This window comes from Leguminivora glycinivorella, chromosome 8 (genome assembly GCF_023078275.1).
Source record: "Leguminivora glycinivorella isolate SPB_JAAS2020 chromosome 8, LegGlyc_1.1, whole genome shotgun sequence".
NCBI classification, from domain to species: Eukaryota; Metazoa; Arthropoda; class Insecta; order Lepidoptera; family Tortricidae; genus Leguminivora; species Leguminivora glycinivorella.
In genome coordinates this window covers 25418124-25438105 of record NC_062978.1, presented here as the reverse complement: position 1 = coordinate 25438105, position 19982 = coordinate 25418124, and the positions used below count along the sequence as shown (strand labels likewise).

Here is a 19982-nt window from a genome sequence, read left to right as displayed (position 1 = left end):
AAAGTAGACCCCCTGGCATCTACTCTTGTATGCTAGGGGGTCTAGTTTTCTCTGTAGCTGACTGTACCTAGCTAATATTTACATCAGTTCTTGTAGAAAACGAAAGTGACTGTCAAGGGTTGTCAATAAATATGCAGAGAAAATTCTTCTTCTTAATTCTTTATAATTTTTAAAAGTTCTCTTTGGCACATTGCTAATCGTGCGTACCTTCACGACGAATGAGTTTATACATAACCTAAGCACAAAATTAAAATTTTGAAACAACCTCTGACATAATGGGCCGATTTTCATGAAACATGGCAAAGAACACTCCCGACTAATTCAGCTTTCAAACAAAAAAAAACTAAATCGAAATCGGTTCATCCGTTCGGGAGCTACGATGCCACAGATAGACACACAAGACAGACAGACACGTCAAACTTATAACACCCCGTCGTTTTTGCGTTGGGAGTTAAAAACAAAAGTATGGCACTCTGCATCCGATGTTCACGTGTTTCAGAAGTTTGAGCGGGATGCATCTGTAAAACCGAACGTCATTGGAATCGGATGAAGTGTGCCATGCTTTACGCCGTGTCTTGCGTCGCGACCGTCGCGTGACCGTCGCCGTCGCGTCTCATACTTCCATATCGATAAGGTTTCATTTCGTATGCGTCGCATCGCCGTCGCCTAAGCCACGGCGTTAGACTTTGCAATCGCCGTTCGAGTGTAGATAAGTAACTGTCTACTTGCATCGCGCGTAGCCTATTTTCACAACACCAAATACCAACAGGATGTAACTAGAGTTTGCATTATCCGACGGATTTTTAATATTCGAATAATTCGGATAATACAATTTTTATTATTCGAATATTCGAATAATTCGGATAATTTCGGATAATTTATTAAATGGAACAAAATTAATGTTACAGGTGCGTATAAGCGTGGAATTGATAACGGCTGAGATAGATGAGCGCCATAATGCAAAATTTACCTACATTTTTATTTATTTTTTGCGTAAATCAGCAAACTGTAGAAATTAAAACACACCTAGCTCTCTATCTTTAGTTCTATGACTAGAATCTTGCAATCAGATAGTGAGCTGTCGATATAAGACAGTTAGTAGTAGTGATTAGTTAGGTGTTAGGTATAACGAGAAGTTTTTCTGACAACACCTTTACCTTGGAAATGGATGGTAGAGAGGATGGCTTGTGTAGAGTGGAACGTGAGACAACATCATTGGATATGATGATGGTTATAGGCGATACAGCGTTGTCATATTATCCGTTCCGATATCGGATATAGGATAGGAAGGATGTCAAAGGCAAAAATCAAAGATGGCGCCTTGAATGATTTCGAGAATGTATAGGAGTCGGTCCTTCGCTCGATCGGATCGGATACTCATCTTATCTTAAATCTGCGGGGCCCTTCCGGATACACTTCGACCCATCGGGATCTTTTGTACAATTACCCCCTTAGATCTTAAGATCCTTCAGCTATTCAGGAGCTTCTCGACCATCCCCACGTATCGGATGATGAGGCTCATGGGTAGCTCTCTGATGTCCTTTGGTACTAGGTAGCCTGCTCCAAAGTTCTTCATTCTTTGTCTGGCGAGGGCGTGACATTCACACATTAGATGTCTGACGGTCTCTTCCTCTTCGCCGCACATGCGACAATCTGTGTAGTCAGGGTGTCCCATCTTGGCCAACATTCCTTTGATCCCGTAATGGCCTGTGAACACCCCCGTTATAATTTGGAGTTGTCTTTTGCCTAGCTTTCCTAGCTTTTTGCTCCATCCAGATTCTACCCTCCGCATAAAGAGCTTTAATGCTTCAGACCTACCCTTTTCCCACTCTTTTTGGTGATAAGCCTTTGTATGGTCCTTCATAGCCGTTTTAATGGTTCCTTGTGACGTTGTCTTCAGACCTGGCCTTGGCAAGTTCATCAGCATTTTCATTGCCAATGAAGCCTTCGTGCCCCGGTATCCATACCAGTTGCATCTTGTTTTGCCTTCCAAGCTTGTTAAGAGCTTGGATGCCGTTTAATACCAGTCAAGAGTCACCTCTGGGCGATGTGAAGGCTTTGAGTGCCGCCTGACTGTCGCTGAGTATATAGATATTCTTTCCTTGGGTTTGTCTAACTATATTCTTATGTACACAGGTAATTATTGCGTATGTCTCGGCTTAAAAGACAGTGGCATAATTGCCCATGCTTAGAGATGGGTAGTGAGTAAATACTCAAGAGTAAATATCGAGTAAATACTCAGTATTTACTCAAAATACCCGTATTTACTCGTTTTTACTCAAATTGGTGGGTATAAACTATTTAGCGTGCTGAAATGGAAATACAAATTAGAAATATTGGTGTATTTTGTTATCGGCTACTAAGTTAAGTAATCAAATTTATATGAATTTTATTTTAAAGATGTGCTCTCCATACATGTAACTATTTTTTACAAAAATAAAATTCAGAAATTACCAGTATGTTATACATCATCTGATAGGTCTTTAAAAATAAATAGAATGTTTCTAAAAAAGTTTTTTAATAATATGAACAGTTTTGGAATAAAACGATAATTAAGGCCAAAATAATGTTTATACCTTTATAACTTTCGAATTCGTTGTTGGAAAAATATCCAGAAACCGTCAAATTATTGCCCATATAATACAAAATACAAAACTAGTACTTTAAACGTCATCAGCAGAGCCATTTTTGAGTGTTCTTTAGAAAACCCTTAATAAAAGGTCGTAAGTGCCACATTAACAATCACTTCCGAACGTCATGCCGTTATAAAGAACATCAATTTAATTTAAGTCTCATACTTTTACTGTAAATACCTGCTTTTTTAAAACGAAACTGCTAGCTAAACATTATCACTATTTTTTCTCACAATGATTACCTCTTTTTCGACAAACTAAGACTCCCATAAGCTTCTAATAATATAAATATCATTTAAACATGTCCACACAGTTAAAATAAACACGACTAAGTACTTAAATCTCATTTTTTATATTATTTTTAAGTAACAGTTTCTACTCACCCAAATGAGTAAATACGAGTATTTACTCGGTGCTTTGAGTAAATTACGGGTAAATACTCAGTATTTACTCACCCCTACCCATCTCTACCCATGCTGATACTACCACTGTAGTCACTAGTCATTTGCATAAATGCCTACGCCCATACCAGATGCCATCTTGGACCGGATCGGATACTTAATATAAAAAGTTGAAAACTCTTTTCGTAGGCTCTAAACAAAAGCGTCCTGGTTAGGGTCTTAGAACAGGAATAAGCAACAGCATAGGTACTCCTTCAAAACAGAATAACCAAAAAAAGGGAAGACCAATTAGTCGAAGATACTTCCTATCCAGGTGTGGATCATTTTAGACCTTAGTTGCACAGTGGCTGGTACCAAAGTACCAATGGAAGGGGAGAGGCGATAAATAAGTATTGTACCACCAACATAAAATATACAAGACATAAAATTTTAAAAAATGAAGAAGGAGGAGGTACAAAGGCGAACTTATTTAAATATTCAAATCCAAAACGCCTCAAATTGCTCGGCAGCAATTTGATGGGTTTTAGTTTCCAAGCTGATCAGTAGATCGACTAAGATTTCAAAGTATAAGTAGTAATTAGACCGATTTTTGTGTATGAATGTAACTAAGGACTTAAAAGGAAAATGCCTTATATTTCTTAGTGAAGTGGAGGGAATTCTGGCGTACTAAATTGCCATGGAACTGATAACAGCTAAATTCGGAGTGAGGCGCTAAATTTTAATTTCAAAAAAACAAGGGACCAGGAAATCTAGGTATAATATAAATCTCCCTTATTAAGTACGGTTTTACAGATAACTTCACGTTACACTGATTTAAACTTTCACGATTATTACACATAATTATTTTTTAAAACCGGGACTTAATCGCGTATAACTACATATTAAACTGACCTCCAACGTTTCAAGGACGGCGTTGTCCCCGTGGTCTCGGAGAAGACTGGCTTGAAATGACATCAACACCTTCTGACAGCCGCGCGAGTTTTTCGAGCTACCCGCACTTGGTTTTGATTATCAACTTGAACTGTTTGCGCACTAGGGATGTTACTCTGTCGACATATAACACTGACGATATTCGATTTAACGACTGTCGATATTATTTTCGGCTTACACTTATTAATGACAGGATTCCATGTGGATGAGATCCTAAAACCTTCGTCCCGATTGAAATTGCGATGTTTTTTGATTTCAATGGCTTCACGCACTTTTCTACTGTAGAAATGGCGTTCCGTGGAAAGGACTTTAGGGTCATGTAGTTCGATCCAGTGGTTTGGCCCTGACTCTAACAAATGTTCAGCCACGGCAGACTTGTTGACCTGACGATTTTTCACAGCCGCGATGTGCTCCTTTACCCTTTCTTCTATGGTGCGCTTAGTTTCTCCAATGTAGGAGCTACCACAACTGCAATCAATTTTATAAACGCCAGGTGATTGAAACGGTATAACGTCCTTAGGTGATCTTAGGCTTCCTGCAACTTTGGATAATGGCGTGTACACCATCTTTATAGAGTACTTTCCAAGTACTGTACCAATGTTCCCGTTAAAGAATGTCTAGAAGTTGTCAGAAGGAAACTGAGCGATAGTGGCATGTCGGAGACAATAATGGTGCTGCTGAGGAACTGCTTGGAAGGGAGCTACTTTTTGTATCGCGGAAAACATTACCTCCAGATTGATGGGGTTGCCATGGGTAGTCCTGTGGCACCGGTTCTGGCAAACATCTGGATGGAGCATATCGAGGCCAGTGTAGATCTGCAGCCTTGGGCAGTGAAGTTGTGGAAGCGATATGTGGATGATGTTTTCTGTATTATGAAGGGTGGTAAGCAGGAGGTGGAGCAACTTCTCCAATATCTTAATTCTATTCATCCAAGGACTAAGTTTACGTACGAATTAGAATCACAGCGCAGTTTGCCATTCTTAGACGTGAAAGTGATTGGTCGAATGGACGGAACCCTAACTCACACTGTTTACAGAAAGCCTACGCACACTGACAGGTATTTGAATGCCCTTTCTCACCACCACCCGCGCCACCTGCAGTTGTCTCATCGCTGGTGAATAGAGCGTATGATCTGTGTGACCCTGAATATTTGAAGGATGAGTTGTCACATATTCAGGGGGTGCTTAGAAGGAACGGGTACAAGAATAAAAAGTGGCAACCTAGACGGAAGGCAAGGGGGAAACGTCCTGAGGTGTCCAGACAACCGGCATTTCTGCCGTATGTTAAAGGTGTGACGGATAAGGTTGGTACAGTACTTGGAAAGTACTCTATAAAGACGGTGTACACGCCATTATCCAAAGTTGCAGGAAGCCTAAGATCACCTAAGGACGTTATACCGTTTCAATCACCTGGCGTTTATAAAACTGATTGCAGTTGTGGTAGCTCCTAAATTGGAGAAACTAAGCGCACCATAGAAGAAAGAGTAAAGGAGCACATCGCGGCTGTGAAAAATCGTCAGGTCAACAAGTCTGCCGTGGCTGAACATTTGTTAGAGTCAGGGCCAAACCACTGGATCGAACTACATGACCCTAAAGTCCTTTCCACGGAACGCCATTTCTACAGTAGAAAAGTGCGTGAAGCCATTGAAATCAAAAAACATCGCAATTTCAATCGGGACGAAGGTTTTAGGATCTCATCCACATGGAATCCTGTCATTAATAAGTGTAAGCCGAAAATAATATCGACAGTCGTTAAATCGAATATCGTCAGTGTTGTATGTCGACAGAGTAACATCCCTAGTGCGCAAACAGTTCAAGTTGATAATCAAAACCAAGTGCGGGTAGTTCGAAAAACTCGCGCGGCTGTCAGAAGGTGTTGATGTCATTTCAAGCCAGTCTTCTCCGAGACCACGGGGACAACGCCGTCCTTGAAACGTTGGAGGTCAGTTTAATATGTAGTTATACGCGATTAAACTTCACGTTAGCTATTAGCAGTAATGAAAGTAGGTTGGGGTAACGTTTTCATATTAAAAATAATACTTGAACGTTTTTCTGTTTTTTTAAATCATCCAATTAATCGAATATTTGATAAGAACTGAGTGCGTGGGGTGAGGCATTCTGCTTACTTCTTGTCCACGAATGCTTTCTTTGTTTTGTAAATATTAGTTTGATTTTGAAGATAAATAGGTGTTGACTTGTTAGCAATAACATTGTCCGTATTAAGAATTGATCGAAATTGGTTTCAGTGACGTCTATCTATTAAATATATTACTTATAAATAAAAAATAATGTTTATAGAAATTATCCGTTTATCCGGATAATTTCACTTGGATTATTCGAATATTTTCGGATAAAAATATTGGCGGATATTCGAATAATTCGGATATTCGAATATCCGGATTGCAAACCCTAGATGTAACGCACATATCGAAGGGCGTACGTCAACTTTCGCATCCAATAAGGCCCGTGCCATATTCCGAAGTTGCATAACTTGGCTTTCCACCTGCCCACGCCGTGGGCTGAACATTTGGACCCAGAGGCGAACGACTATGGGTACAGAGTTACGAAACTTAGGGACGTAGGCGATGGCATACTTCATTCGGATTATTGCCAACGTTATAGTATTATTGGAAAGTTTATAGAACTAGAATGGAAATAGTATGCTGGTTATTAGCAAATAATCGTAAAAATAGTGTATACCTATATTGATTTAAATGAAATAAATTAAACATTGTGGGTGTGTTCCTTATTATTATCACATTCTGGTATCTGACCCGGGTTATCAAATTCTGGTATCAGGCCGCATTAAAAAAGCCTAGGTTTTGTCGACTTTTTCGTTAGTCATAATTTGAGCTTTCAGTAGTAAGGTGCATTAGGGTAATTCCAAATGACAGAAATGCTCTGGTAATTCAGAAAGGGGAATCTTGATATGAGGGAAATAATGGTGATTCTTGTACAACTTTCGAAATTAGACGACTTTCGGAATTACTCTAATGCAGTAAGGTACATTAAGATTAGTTTGACACTAACACTAGAAAATGTACTTAACACAGCAAAAAGGAGTGTACAAGTTTCTAACGGGTTGGCAACGCGCATGTGACACTCCTTGAGTTGCAGGCGTCCATAGGTTGCGGTGACCGCTTTCCACCTTGCGGACCGTATGCTTGTTTGCCACCGACGTAGTATTTTAAAAAAATGCGTAAAAAGAAATTGATACAATGAATACCTTAGAACATATATATGCTTCTCCGTCGTACTGTTTTGTACGTTGTACCAAGATGAATATGAATATACAAATAACTCGCATTTACTGATGTATGGAGTTACAACTCTTCCATTACTTATTCCTCTATGGTTGCACCGTACACTAGTGCAAGTTGCAATACAGTATTGACGTTGAAACTGTTACATGCTCCGAAACACCATATACATAACAGTAGCACTTGGGAATATTGCGGCGAACAATAGTTTTTGGTGCCTATCACAGTCCGTATAACGTTTTGCGTCTAGTGGTACTAAAGGTAGAAAAAGACATAAGTAAATACTGATATTATATGAATACTAGCTTTTTCCCGTGGCTTTGCAAGCGTTAAATTTCCCTACACACTTCCACCCCCAATTTTAGGGAAGGGGGGGGGGGTTAGAAAGAGACCAATAGTAGCCTAATATGTCACTCTCCATCCCTTCCACTAACTCCACTTAAAAAATCACGTCAATTCGTCGATCCGTTTTGCCGTGAAAGACGGACAAACAAACAGACATACACTTTCCCATTTATAATATTAAGTGTAATATGGATGTTTACATTAGCATTTTTTTTCATATTTTATTTGTTTTGGTTTTACTGTTGGAATTGTAGCAGCGCTCACAATCTTTCTGATTACAGTCGAGGTTAACTGATAGAGAATACATTAACATTAGTCCGCTTTTTGGCACAGTAAGATTTTTCTTGTATGTAATAATGATTAAGTAAATGAATATTTTTTTTTATGTCGAAGATCTGCTAAACGTGCACCGCCTCCTTTTTTTGTGTAGATTGCTAATTGCAATTGTCATCTCAACGCGAACGTTGCAAAACGGTTCGTCTGCAGTCGCAATTAGCCATGAATCGAATTACTAATGCTTATGCAAGCGTTCGTGGGCCGGACGGCATTCTGCGCCTTCGTGTGGGCACCTCCAGTATTGTCGACTTAGCAGTGTTTGAGTCAAATGTTCAGTCTGGCCAGCTTAACTGGCACCTCATTGTGTGTAGACAAGATGCCAATCGTTAATGATTCGTTAATAAACGAAACTCAACTGTCTCTGTTGCATTACCATACAGAAGTGGGATAGAGAGCTCAAAAGAACAATTTTTAAGAAGAAACCACTGCTTTTGTTGTTCTGGTGAAAGGTAATTGCGAATGTTCTGTGAATTGAATGCGCGAAACCCCAACATACTACAACACATATAACGTATATGAACATAACGAAGAAAAAAAATCTCCTAACATGAGCTGTGCGTCGTTGAGAAGTTCCGTTCTGATGATCATCCACTGCACCAAATGTTACTGTTCTGAACCACAGAATATATAATAGTACAAGTACAGAAGGCTCACTCCTTTGATGTTCACAAAACGCCGCCATTCTAAATTCTTACCTACATTAACAAACGGACCGCACGCGTGCAGACGACATTGAATTCTATTGCGCCGCGCGAAGGTCGTCGCCACTGAATGGGCCGCGAACTCGCGGCCGCCGGCATGTACTTGTAGCGCGGCGAAAGGATCGCGGAGTGAGCCGCCCCTGTCTGAACGTAAATGCACGCTGTTCTTACAAAAATACCAAAGTCACTACAAGTGTGCCGTTCAGATTTGGGGAGTTCTGTTCTGGTCATCATCATCCATCACCATCACTAAATGTCACTCTTCTGAACGTAAATGCATGCTGTTCTTATAAAAATACCAAAGTCACTATAAGCGTACCGTTCAGATTTGAGGAGTTCCGTTCTAATCATCATCAGCACTTCCACTGTACCAAATGTCACTGTTCTGAACGTAAATGCATGCTGTTCTTATAAAAACACAAAAATCACCATAATATATGCCTTTAAGATTTGAGGAGTTACCTCGATTTCTTCAGGATTCCATCATCAGAACTGGGTTCTGGTAAAAATGGGACTAATCTATATTCAGAGTGGCGTGACAGAGCCAGACTGTAGCGTCAACGATAGTCATTGTCGATTGTCTTCGGCGTCAGGAGCGCGCTTTGGGTACCCTGAATAGTCTTAATATCGAGCATCGTTCGACTATTATTCCGACCGTTATTACTTTGATCTTCTTCAGTCCAGAGGTATGCCACACGGGAGTACGGTATCTGCTATTTGACCATGGTTCGTGGTTGTATGGTAATCATCGTTATTTTCAAAAACCCACCAAAATAACGATCGTAACCATCTTATTGCTTTGCCGCGATCCTCGGGCGCATGCCCAATCGGTATCTGATAAAAAATCAGTTTTTTTCGTGAGCTTCGGAGCGTAAGCGATTGCCATTCTTGTCACTACTGCTGTAAAACTAAGCTCCAATAAGTATATCAACACACATATATATACATCGTTTTATGGTTTCTTCTTCTTCATTGTCATCTGTCTCTTGTCAGAGTAGTTGTGGTCATCGTTGGGCTGCCTTTTTAATGGTTTCCCGCCATATTGCTCTATTTGTACTGTTCCGCACGCACAGATTTAAGACGATACAGGAGGGGTCAATTTTCCATACAAACGCTCTCGACTATTTCCTCCCAGGTTTTTGAAGATTTTTTGAACACAGATTATTATTATTTTTATCTTTGTCGGACCGTTTTGATTTTTTTATTTTTAAAGACGCTAGAGCCAATCAAAATTTTCCATAACTACCTTTTTGATTATGGCGTAAAAAAAGGTGTGATACTCAAGGTTGGTACCAATTAGCAAAAAAACTAAACGGTCCGACACAGATTATTTCATTGTTATTCAGATTCTCAAATTTCGTTCCGATCGATTCAGTTTTGAAGGAGGAAACAGTCGAGATCGGAACCTCGATTTTAAAGATTTTTTCGCAATATCTTTTAACTGAGTTACTCTTAATGGACAATTTTTTTTCGATAAATCTAGTTAATAACACTAGTATATTTAACTAAAATTCCCAAATTGAAAGGGGGGCTCCTTTCCATCTTAGCATTTTCGCCCCTGTAGCGTCTTAAGGGAGACCTGGTGCGAGCCCTCACGTGGTCTGTCTATCGCATTGAGGGCCACAGTCTGGCTGGGTCTTGTACCGCCCACTTTTCCCTGAACAACTAGCCTCTCTAATGGCGGAGTCTCCTTTCCTTGCAACGGCCCAGCCACGACATTGGTCTAAGCGCGACAGCGGTGAGCGGCAGCCATACGTGCGAATGAAAAGTCCCATCGCTGTGTCTCGCTCCAATGTATATGTGCCGCTCACCGCTGTCGCGCTTAGACCAATGTCGTGGTTGAGCCGTAACATGTTTCATGGTTTAGGGTAGAGTTGTGCCTGCTCGTTCACTGAAAAGATCGCTCCCAACTAGTACGATCTCCGAAGTGTACTAGTTCGTTCTTTTAGGATATTTAGGACAGTAGTACACCGAGACAGCGAAAGACAAATTGTGCATATGACGTACAGTAACGCTCGCTCGTACTAGCCGAGAGCTGATCGGCCGTTTTCGCGCGCTCTCGATCGGTTTCGGTCGGATCGCTTTGCTGTCATTGTCACTCCTCGGCTCTTCGCTCCTTTCGCTCCTATTCTGTTGCGCGTGTGTGTGTACTAAATGTACTAGAGACCAGAATCATTTGGGAGTAGTTCGGTCTAGTACAGTGCAGGGAATCGTGTCTTTTGTACTATTAGTACATGTCCTACACAAGCCTAGTTTAGGGAGTCCCTAGTCTCGCCAGCGCTGGGCAATCGCAACAGTAGGATGCCACGTGGGCTCGCCTCCGCTTCCGCCCTACACAAGCTACGCTATCATTTATCCGTTTAATTCGTCGCATTTTATACGTTGACGATTCTGTGCGACCAATGCGACTAGCATGAAGATATAGTATTTTCTATAGATATGGGCGCCGTGAGGGACGCAACACAACACCTACGAGTATTTACATACACTCAATGGGATGAAATAAAAGGACTACATACTTAGTTCCTTTTAACGGTCCTGGTAATAACAAAAACTATCTATATTTAGTCGCGTTCATCGTTATAGGTACTACTTGCTATCCGCCACAGGGAAACAATGGCAAGGTACCAGTGGCGGCGCGCTCATACAATCCAATTCCCACCGAGTTGCCCTAGATGTTCCGCAACAAATACCAAAGTTACAAACCACCATTGAAATAAAAAAATATACTTATAATAGTTAAAATTAAAACATTACGTATTGCCTCACAAATAATAACACCATTTGCTTAAATTCAAATATGTACCTAAAATTATCGGGCGCGCGAACGCGAAGTGAAGCTACTTATGCCTAAGCTTTCATATTCATTCATGGTCACTCCACACAGATACAAAAATCACGCACACGCTGATAAAGACAGCCCGCTCAACTAAACTCCAAAGCAACTCGGCTTCTTATCGAGTTATTCATTTGAATAAAAACCGTAAACAATGCGTTATAAGGTTTATATTTGAAAACACGCACATACACATTCACAAAGTCCGCGCGTGTGAGTGTTTGCCTATCGCGAACTCCTATGTACGTAATTTGGGCGCAACTATCTCTTTTACTCTACTCATAGCAGGATTGAGATGACAGAGAAGGGTGACCGCCATTTGCGAACACATAGACAGCCAAGCGCACAACATTCGATTGCTCGCACTTGTTCATTTGAATTTAAAGCTTCGAGTAAAACAAATAAGATTGATATTACAGTGTAATAATTGCATGCTAAATATTGCCATACTAAAATTATAAATGTATTAATGGGTAAAATTTGATTGTGTTTTGTAACTTATATTTATTTTCAATAAAAGCCTTTAAATATTGATAGTTTCTATTAAATAACCGAGAATTTTATTTAATTTAAGTTTAGTAATGTGATAATGAACGTTTTTTCAGATATACTTTGTTTGTATGAAAAGGTTTTTAAATTCGTGGGTGAAATTGGAATAATATCACTGCAAGACTTGCGTCCTGCTTGTTACCGAGGCTTCGTGTGCTTTCAAATGTTTTGTGTTATTCTCTCAGTTTTTTTTATTAACTTGCTCATTACGTGCAATATATCAGTGAAATTTAAATGATTTGGAGTGTTTCGGTGTCGTGTTTTAGTGACAGTGCAAGCCAGAGTTTCAAGGTTAGATACTACCTGTTTTTAAGAGATTGTTAGGACTTTCTTTGGTTTGTTTAGTAATGGCAGTGTTAATTCATTTTGACTGTTGTATAATAGATTACTTACTAAATGAATCAACACGTTTTTCGACGCAAACATTCGAAATAAAGAAATGTATTGTCACGCGAGGCCGTGATCGTCCAGAGTTAAAGATAAGTTATAAGCGGAGAGATGGCTTTTTAAGCGCTTTCATAGCGGACTGTATGATAAATGCACTTGGATGGGCGCCTAAAGTACCTAATATTAAGGTAGGTTGCGTTTTTTAGGGTTCCGTAGTCAACTAGGAACCCTTACAGTTTCGCCATGTCTGTCTGTCCGTCCGTCCGCGGATAATCTCAGTAACCGTTAGCACTAGAAAGCTGAAATTTGGTACCAATATGTATATCAATCACGCCGACAAAGTGGTAAAATAAAAAAAGGAAAAAAGGTTTTGTTAGGGTACCCCCCTTACATGTCAAGTGGGGACTGATTTTTTTTTTTCATTCCAACCCCAACGTGTAATATATTGTTGGATAGGTATTTAAAAATGAATAAGGGTTTACTAAGATCGTTTTTTGATAATATTAATATTTTCGGAAATAATCGCTCCTAAAGGAAAAAAAAGTGTGTCCCCCCCCCCTATAACTTTTGAACCATATGTTTAAAAAATATGATAAAAATCACAAAAGTAGAACTTTATAAAGACTTTCTAGGAAAATTGTTTTGAACTTGATAGGTTCAGTAGTTTTTGAGAAAAATACGGAAAACTACGGAACCCTACACTGAGCGTGGCCCGACACGCTCTTGGCCGATTTTTTTTTTTGCTCTGTGTTGCCTTCCAAATATATTCACGCGCCGCCACTGTGGTAAATCATCTTTATTACTAGATTCATCTACTTTTATCAATTTTAATTTGACTTTATTCAAGGTCAAATTACTTTACCCACTAGTGTATACAATGCGTTTTTACCCGCTGGTATTAAATGACAAAACACGTGTTTCCGAGCTAGTGAGGGGAAAAATATTTCCCTGCATTTGAAGTTATCCCAATGCATCGCATCGTACTTTATTTGTAGATAATACCTTCCCCGATAACACGTACTACAAGCTAATTTTAAGAGGTCATCTGTCCACTAAATTATATCTAGAAACAGCAATTACTTGTCACCTTTAACTTAATGGTTGATAACGTTATCAGTCCCCATTCAACTCACCACCAGTGGGGGCAGATGAACGACCTCGATAACTAAATATTTAGGACACGCTCTAGGCACTCTAGGTACAGATATAGTGATAGCATAGACTTAAGAAACAGAAATAGACATACTGTAGAACAAGTGTGAGCGTGAGGGACAAAACAGGCGCAATGCGCTGAAGTTAAAAACATGTTTGAAAATTCTTACCTATTACGTATAAATAAATAAATAAATAAATACTGGGGACACCTTACACAGATCAACTTAGGCCCAAACTAAGCAAAGCTTGTACTATGGGTGCTAAGCGACGATATACATACTTAAATAGATAAATACATACTTATATACATAGAAAACATCCATGACTCAGGAACAAATATCTGTGCTCATCACTTAAATAAATGCCCTTACCGGGATTCGAACCCGGGACCGCGGCTTAGCAGGCAGGGTCACTACCAACTAAGCCAGACCGGTCGTCTATATGTACTAAAACAACGTATTATTTGGTCAGGTTCATTTTAGCCATTAAAGTATTAAAACACGTCTACGCCACCTACGAATATGACTTTTTTGAAATAGGCAGAAACGAGAAGTGGGACATGGATACATATTAATAGCGCTTTCTCTGTTACACTCCTTTAAATGTACCCTTAAGTGTAGTGCACAATTATTTACCACAGAAACACAGAAACGTGTGAACGTGTCATGTTATTTAAGTCTAAAAGCGATATATTATGAATTGTATAGGTGTGTGAGTGCGTAAGTGACGTTTTTTCAAACAAAAACGCCACGTTTTATCCCCATCGTATTTAGAGCAAATTTTTGTTAAGTTCGAATCAGGTAGAAAGTCATAGCGGCTACGTTTATGTGAGTCCAAAGGTCCCAAACCGATGTTCTTAGCCGGATGCGTCGGCGCAGTTCCGGCGATAAGATCGAGGGCTACCAGTGCCATACGTTAAAAGAATAGCCCTTATCACCAAGAGGCGGTGAACCTTTTTAAAACTTTAGTATCTTGGCGCCGGCGGTTTTCGCCAAGATAACTAAAGTGAAACGGTAAGTGATCTGAGTCATTTTTAAAAGGTTCCGTAAAAAATAGAACGGTAAAGAATCCTGCTTTATTACTACTACTACTAATTTTAAATGTCGCCAAATGTTGGCGGGTTTGAGGAGAACAGTCTGCAGTTGAATTTATTTCTTCCACCTGTTACAGGAAAAACATGGTATAGGTAAGGGCTAGCATTTTTTCTCTATTAAAAATGAAAAAGATAGGTGTGCGTCTCTACATCTATGGTATTTTTGAAGATATATTCTAAATTGAATATTTTTTGAGATATAACTTTATTTGGAAAATATTTGAGGATGGCAATACTTTTCGGGCATTAAGTAATAGCAAAGACATCCGTAACTCCCTATAGACAGCTACAGTCTAAGAAAAAAAACGTACCTCAGAACCATATAGAAATAGGTACGGTGGCTTAGATGGCGTTACACCTTTGGGGGACGCTCGGCTAGATGGCGCTAAAGCTAAGAATATGGGCCAAATTGTCAAAACTGAGGTTTAAAAGTTTTAAGCTTGTGTCGAGAGATGGCACTCTAATGCACTGTGATTACATATTTTACTTTGACAGTAATCCATACTAATATTATAAATGCGAAAGTAACTCTGTCTGTCTGTCTGTCTGTCTGTCTGTCTGTCTGTCTGTCTGTTACGCTTTCCCGCTTAAACCACGCAACCGATTTTGATGAAATTTGGAACAGACAATCTTTAGACCCTGAGACAGAACATAGGCTACTTTTTATTTCGAAAAAAAGGGATTAAGGGGTTGAAAAAGAGGTTGAAAGTTTGTATGGGATTTCTTAATTTTAAATGATAAAACCATGAAACTTTATATTTTAGCACTTGATAAGAAATCATTAAACATATATTTAAAGTCACATACAGGTCGAACGCGATTAATTAACATTATTTTTACCTTTAAAATAAACATGGTGGGAAATAAACATTAACTAAAAGCGGGTAGATTATATTTATTTGTCTACCCCGAACATTTATATAAATTAATATCGGGTAGTTTTGTGTTGTTTACATCTCCGGTGACATTTTGCTGGGACGTCAGTCTTCCGCGACCACGGCCAGTGCAACCTGGCCGAAACGTTGGGAAAAAAGGTAAAAATAATGTTAATTAATCGCGTTCGACCTGTATGTGACTTTAAATATGTGTACAAAGCGCGAGAACTTAAAGTGTTATATCATTAAACATCTTTATAAGGGATAGGGATAGGGATAGGGATAGGGATAGGGATAGGGATAGGGATAGGGATAGCGATAGGGATAGCGATAGGGAACGTGGATAGGGATAGCGATAGGGATAGCGATAGGGATAGCGATAGGGATAGCGATAGCGATAGCGATAGCGATAGCGATAGCGATAGCGATAGCGATAGCGATACGGATACGGATACGGATAATATGGGTATCGTTAGAGGGATACGGATAATCGGTCGGCGGTCTCTTACAATCAATGTGCTCTAAGACGATCGTTGTTTGCTTGCTTGAAGATTACGTTTGCGATAAGTATAAGCAAAATGTAAAAAATTGTAAGGGATAATAGAAAAAAGTACTTTTTACCCACCGATCATAGTGTCGAAATACGGGCTATGTGGGATGTTTATAAAGGTTTCCCCAGCGTATATAGAATTACCTACGCTGTGGTCGATGTGTAATATTTCTACAATCATTGTATGCAAAAGTATTATGTGCAATCGAAATAATCGCAGATAAATATACCTACAGAGAAACCTACGGTCCCTACGGATCCAAATGAAAATCTTAATGAATACTTTTATTACGCGGGCGAAGCCGCGGGTAAAAGCTAGTTCTCTATAATACTTGATCCTCTTTGGAAATAGTTTATAATGATTCACGGCGATTCACACTTACCTACTTCTATTGCCCGGGATATATGTGGACCCTGATGTCCGTGATTGCCTTTTTGGTTTTTGTCGAGCTCCCGATATTTCTTAGCTTTTCTCGATCATCAAAATCAGAAAAGTTATCACGGTCTTTTAAGTATTCGGGCATTGTTTTATATTATAACTGTTGATGCTGACTGGACCTATTATTCAATTACTCATAACCTCACTTCAGCTGAAAAGATAATTTCAGTACCCACCAAAGGTCACAGCATCCGGTAACTCGTAACATTCCAGCATGAGTGGCTAATTGACACTATGACTGCCGAAACGTTCCATTCATCAACGTTCAATTAATGACTGAAACACGGACGAGGAACGTAGTGAGTTGTACGAAACTTTTAATTTACGAAATATCAAGGTCACTTGCAAATCGTATCGGTGTCGGATCGTGGGTTAGGAAGAGTGCTTAATCTCACAGAACAACATGAACACTTCAAGGTCACTTAAAATGATGCACTGAAGAGTTAAACCAATTGTAAAAAAAACTCATTTCTGTTTTTATATCCTAGATATTGAAATGATATTTCAAATGGCTGGTCTCTACCTAGTCACAGTTCTGCTAAAGTTACTCTAGCTAACTTAAGCTAACACTAACACAAGTGATAGTGTCATTAAACGATCTATTTCCATAAATAAGTAAATACATTATAGGTATAAATTAATGTCAAGACTAGCTCGTCTTGTCACTTGCAAATGCCTTGCATTGCAGCGTGATTAGAAACTGCCCAAACTAAGCTTTGTATTTGACTAAACTTACTAAACTTTGAACGAATAAATAGTTTGTAATATCCGGAATATAAAAACACAGATTTAGATAAATCAATATTAAGGATGGCTTAGGATTTGAAAACAGGATCTAATGTAAATAGCGAACATCCTTCATTGGTTGAACTCTATCATACACAACATATGTACAGTTTTTCTTAACACACTGATAGGTTTTGCACCGTTATCGTATCCGTGTCGTATCGTAGTCGTGTCGTGGGCGCAGGCGCCGGCGGCGGGCGCGACGAGCGGCGGCCTACTGTTGCGCGCGCACCCATTCATTCGCGAGCATGAATGGAACGCTCCGTCAAACTGAAATTGTGACGTGACGGGAAAACTTTATAGTATAATTTAAGGCCTTCAGTTGAATGATCAAAGTTATGAATGTTTATTGAGACTAAATTATTTGCGCCTTGATTGAATTGAAAGGCTAATTTTCATGTCACAGGAAATTGATTGAAGGGCCTAAAGTTTTAAACTTGGGTATGTTATGATGAGTATATTAAGTATTATATCTTCACTATATAATGGCATATACCTACAAATGTATGCGAAGCTTAGTTAGTGTACCCATAGTATTGTACAAAGCTATGCTTATAGTTTGAGCTACATACAGTGGTCGATTTATGTAAGACCTAATTACAGCATTATTTCTCTTAAGTAGTTACCTGTGTGGTGACGGGTTAATTTTACCACCCCCTTTCTTCCCTTGGGTGTCGTGTCGTAGAACGCGACTGTGGGATATGGGTTAAATTATGGCGTAGGCGAGAGGCTGGCAACCTGTCACTGCAATGTCACAAATTCGTTTTCTTTCAACCCCTTATTTGCCAAGAGTGGCACTGAAGCTTTAGTAGTTTCATGTGCTCTGCCTACTCTGCCTGCTCTGTATGTTCTCTTAGTTACATGCTCTCATAAGTACCGGCGTACCTACTTTTTTTTTAATTTAGTACTTGGTGAGGGTCAATCGGTCCTCGCTAGGAGTAGGTTCGGGCGGCGGTATACTTGTACAATATAAGGAAATTAAGGAGTAATTATAAGGAAATTCCTAATTCCAAATCGGAATGCCTATATATAGTCGTAAGTAGGGATAAAGATATGTCTCATATGTCTGACCATTTGTAATCTTTATTCCAATAATATTACGTCTAGATTTAGAAAGATAATGTACCTATGTCATCTGATGAATACCTCATACAGTCAACCAATTGGAACCCTAGGCCACTCTACAACCATGTCACAATGACAAGCAGTCAGAGATTTCTTACAATCAACGCAATGTGACTAGCATGTTCTAAGAATGGTTTGTGGCTCGCAATGTGGCGGAATTCTTTACGTTGTGAAAAACCCATGGTCGCATTTATAGCCCGGTTTTCCCGTGGCAAAACGTAGTGCCGGTGATATTTACCAAAACTATCTGAAATGACCTCTGTGTGTGTGTACACATCTAGCACTGCCAGAGTCGAACCAGATTAAGTTGACAGGGATTTCAGTAATTTTTGCTCGGGTTGTGGGTTGTCTTTGCCAACTTCCGCTTGGCCCGACTACCAAAGAGAATTGTCATAAATGGCAAAGCTCCCATAATTAAACTACAATATAATTATTAAACTACAATTAATTTATTGAAATTAATTTCCATAGAGTACCTACCTAGTCTGTTAATATTTTTTTGATGAATACTCTTGCATGTTAAATTTTATCTTGTTATTTAATGCGTGTTAATTAGGTATAAGATGTAATGTTTTGAAAAGAAGTGGCACGCCGAGTTTCTTGCCGGTCCCATAGTGGATACCCCCTCCCAACCGAGGGGGGACTGAAATCTTCTCGAGGCTGAGGCGTAGGGTTAGAGCCGGCGTAGCTTTATTTGACGTTCATATGTGCATCGTAATATGCCTACTTGAAAAATAAATATTTCATTTTCTTTTTTTTTTCAAAATGTCCTCGATCTTATTTCTGCATGTTTATTGATAATTCCTTCTCCTGTTTATTGCTTCTTACCTACTGTTATAACAAATACAGCAGTAATGTTATAACACGAAACGAAAATAATCCCTACATTGGACACGAACTTTCGCACTTGCAACTTGTAATAAGACGCTACAGGAGCGAATTATGCTAAAATGGAAAGGCCTTTCAATTTGGAACATCTAGTTAAATATACTAGTGTTATTAACTAGATTTATCGAAAAAAATTGTCCATTTAGAACAACTCAGTTAATGCAGATAATGCGAAAAAAATCTTTAAAATCGAGGTTCCTCTCTCAACTGTTTCCTCCTTCAAAACTTATTCAATCTTAACAAAATTTGAGAATATGAATAAGAATGAAATAATCTGTGTCGGACCGTTTAGTTTTGTTTGACTAATTGTCGTCAATTTTGAATACCACACCTTTTTTGCGCCATAATCAATAAGGCCGTTTTTGGAAGTTTTGATGGGCTTTAATAATAAGAATATCAAAAAAAAAAAAACGGTCCGATACAGATAAACCGATACAGACACAGATACAGGTCCGATACAGGTAGTTTATTTTAGGTATCTTAGATCTCAATTAATTTCGCTAAGCACCCTACGCCAATTACTTCGCTCAAGTATCTATTGAAGTTATTTGCAAAATAATGTAGTTAAGTAAGTACCTTATAATACCTGTAACAACTTTCATGGAACAGACCTATAACAGGATGTAATAATTTTACTTATTGGGCTACGTACTGTCGATAACAGTTTGAATTTTACTAATATCTGTTATTATTT

At 39.1% G+C, this 19982-nt stretch overlaps 1 protein-coding gene across 1 annotated transcript in view; it reads right to left on the bottom strand.

Annotated features, from left to right (window-relative positions):
• Window positions 1-16859, bottom strand: part of LOC125228818 (protein sprouty homolog 4) — a 103034-nt gene extending 86175 nt beyond the window's left edge. The window contains exon 1 of the mRNA XM_048133505.1: window positions 16666-16859. The gene's annotated coding sequence lies outside the window, so the exon portion shown is untranslated. The remainder of the gene's footprint in view (window positions 1-16665) is intronic.
• Window positions 16860-19982: the final 3123 nt, after the last annotated feature.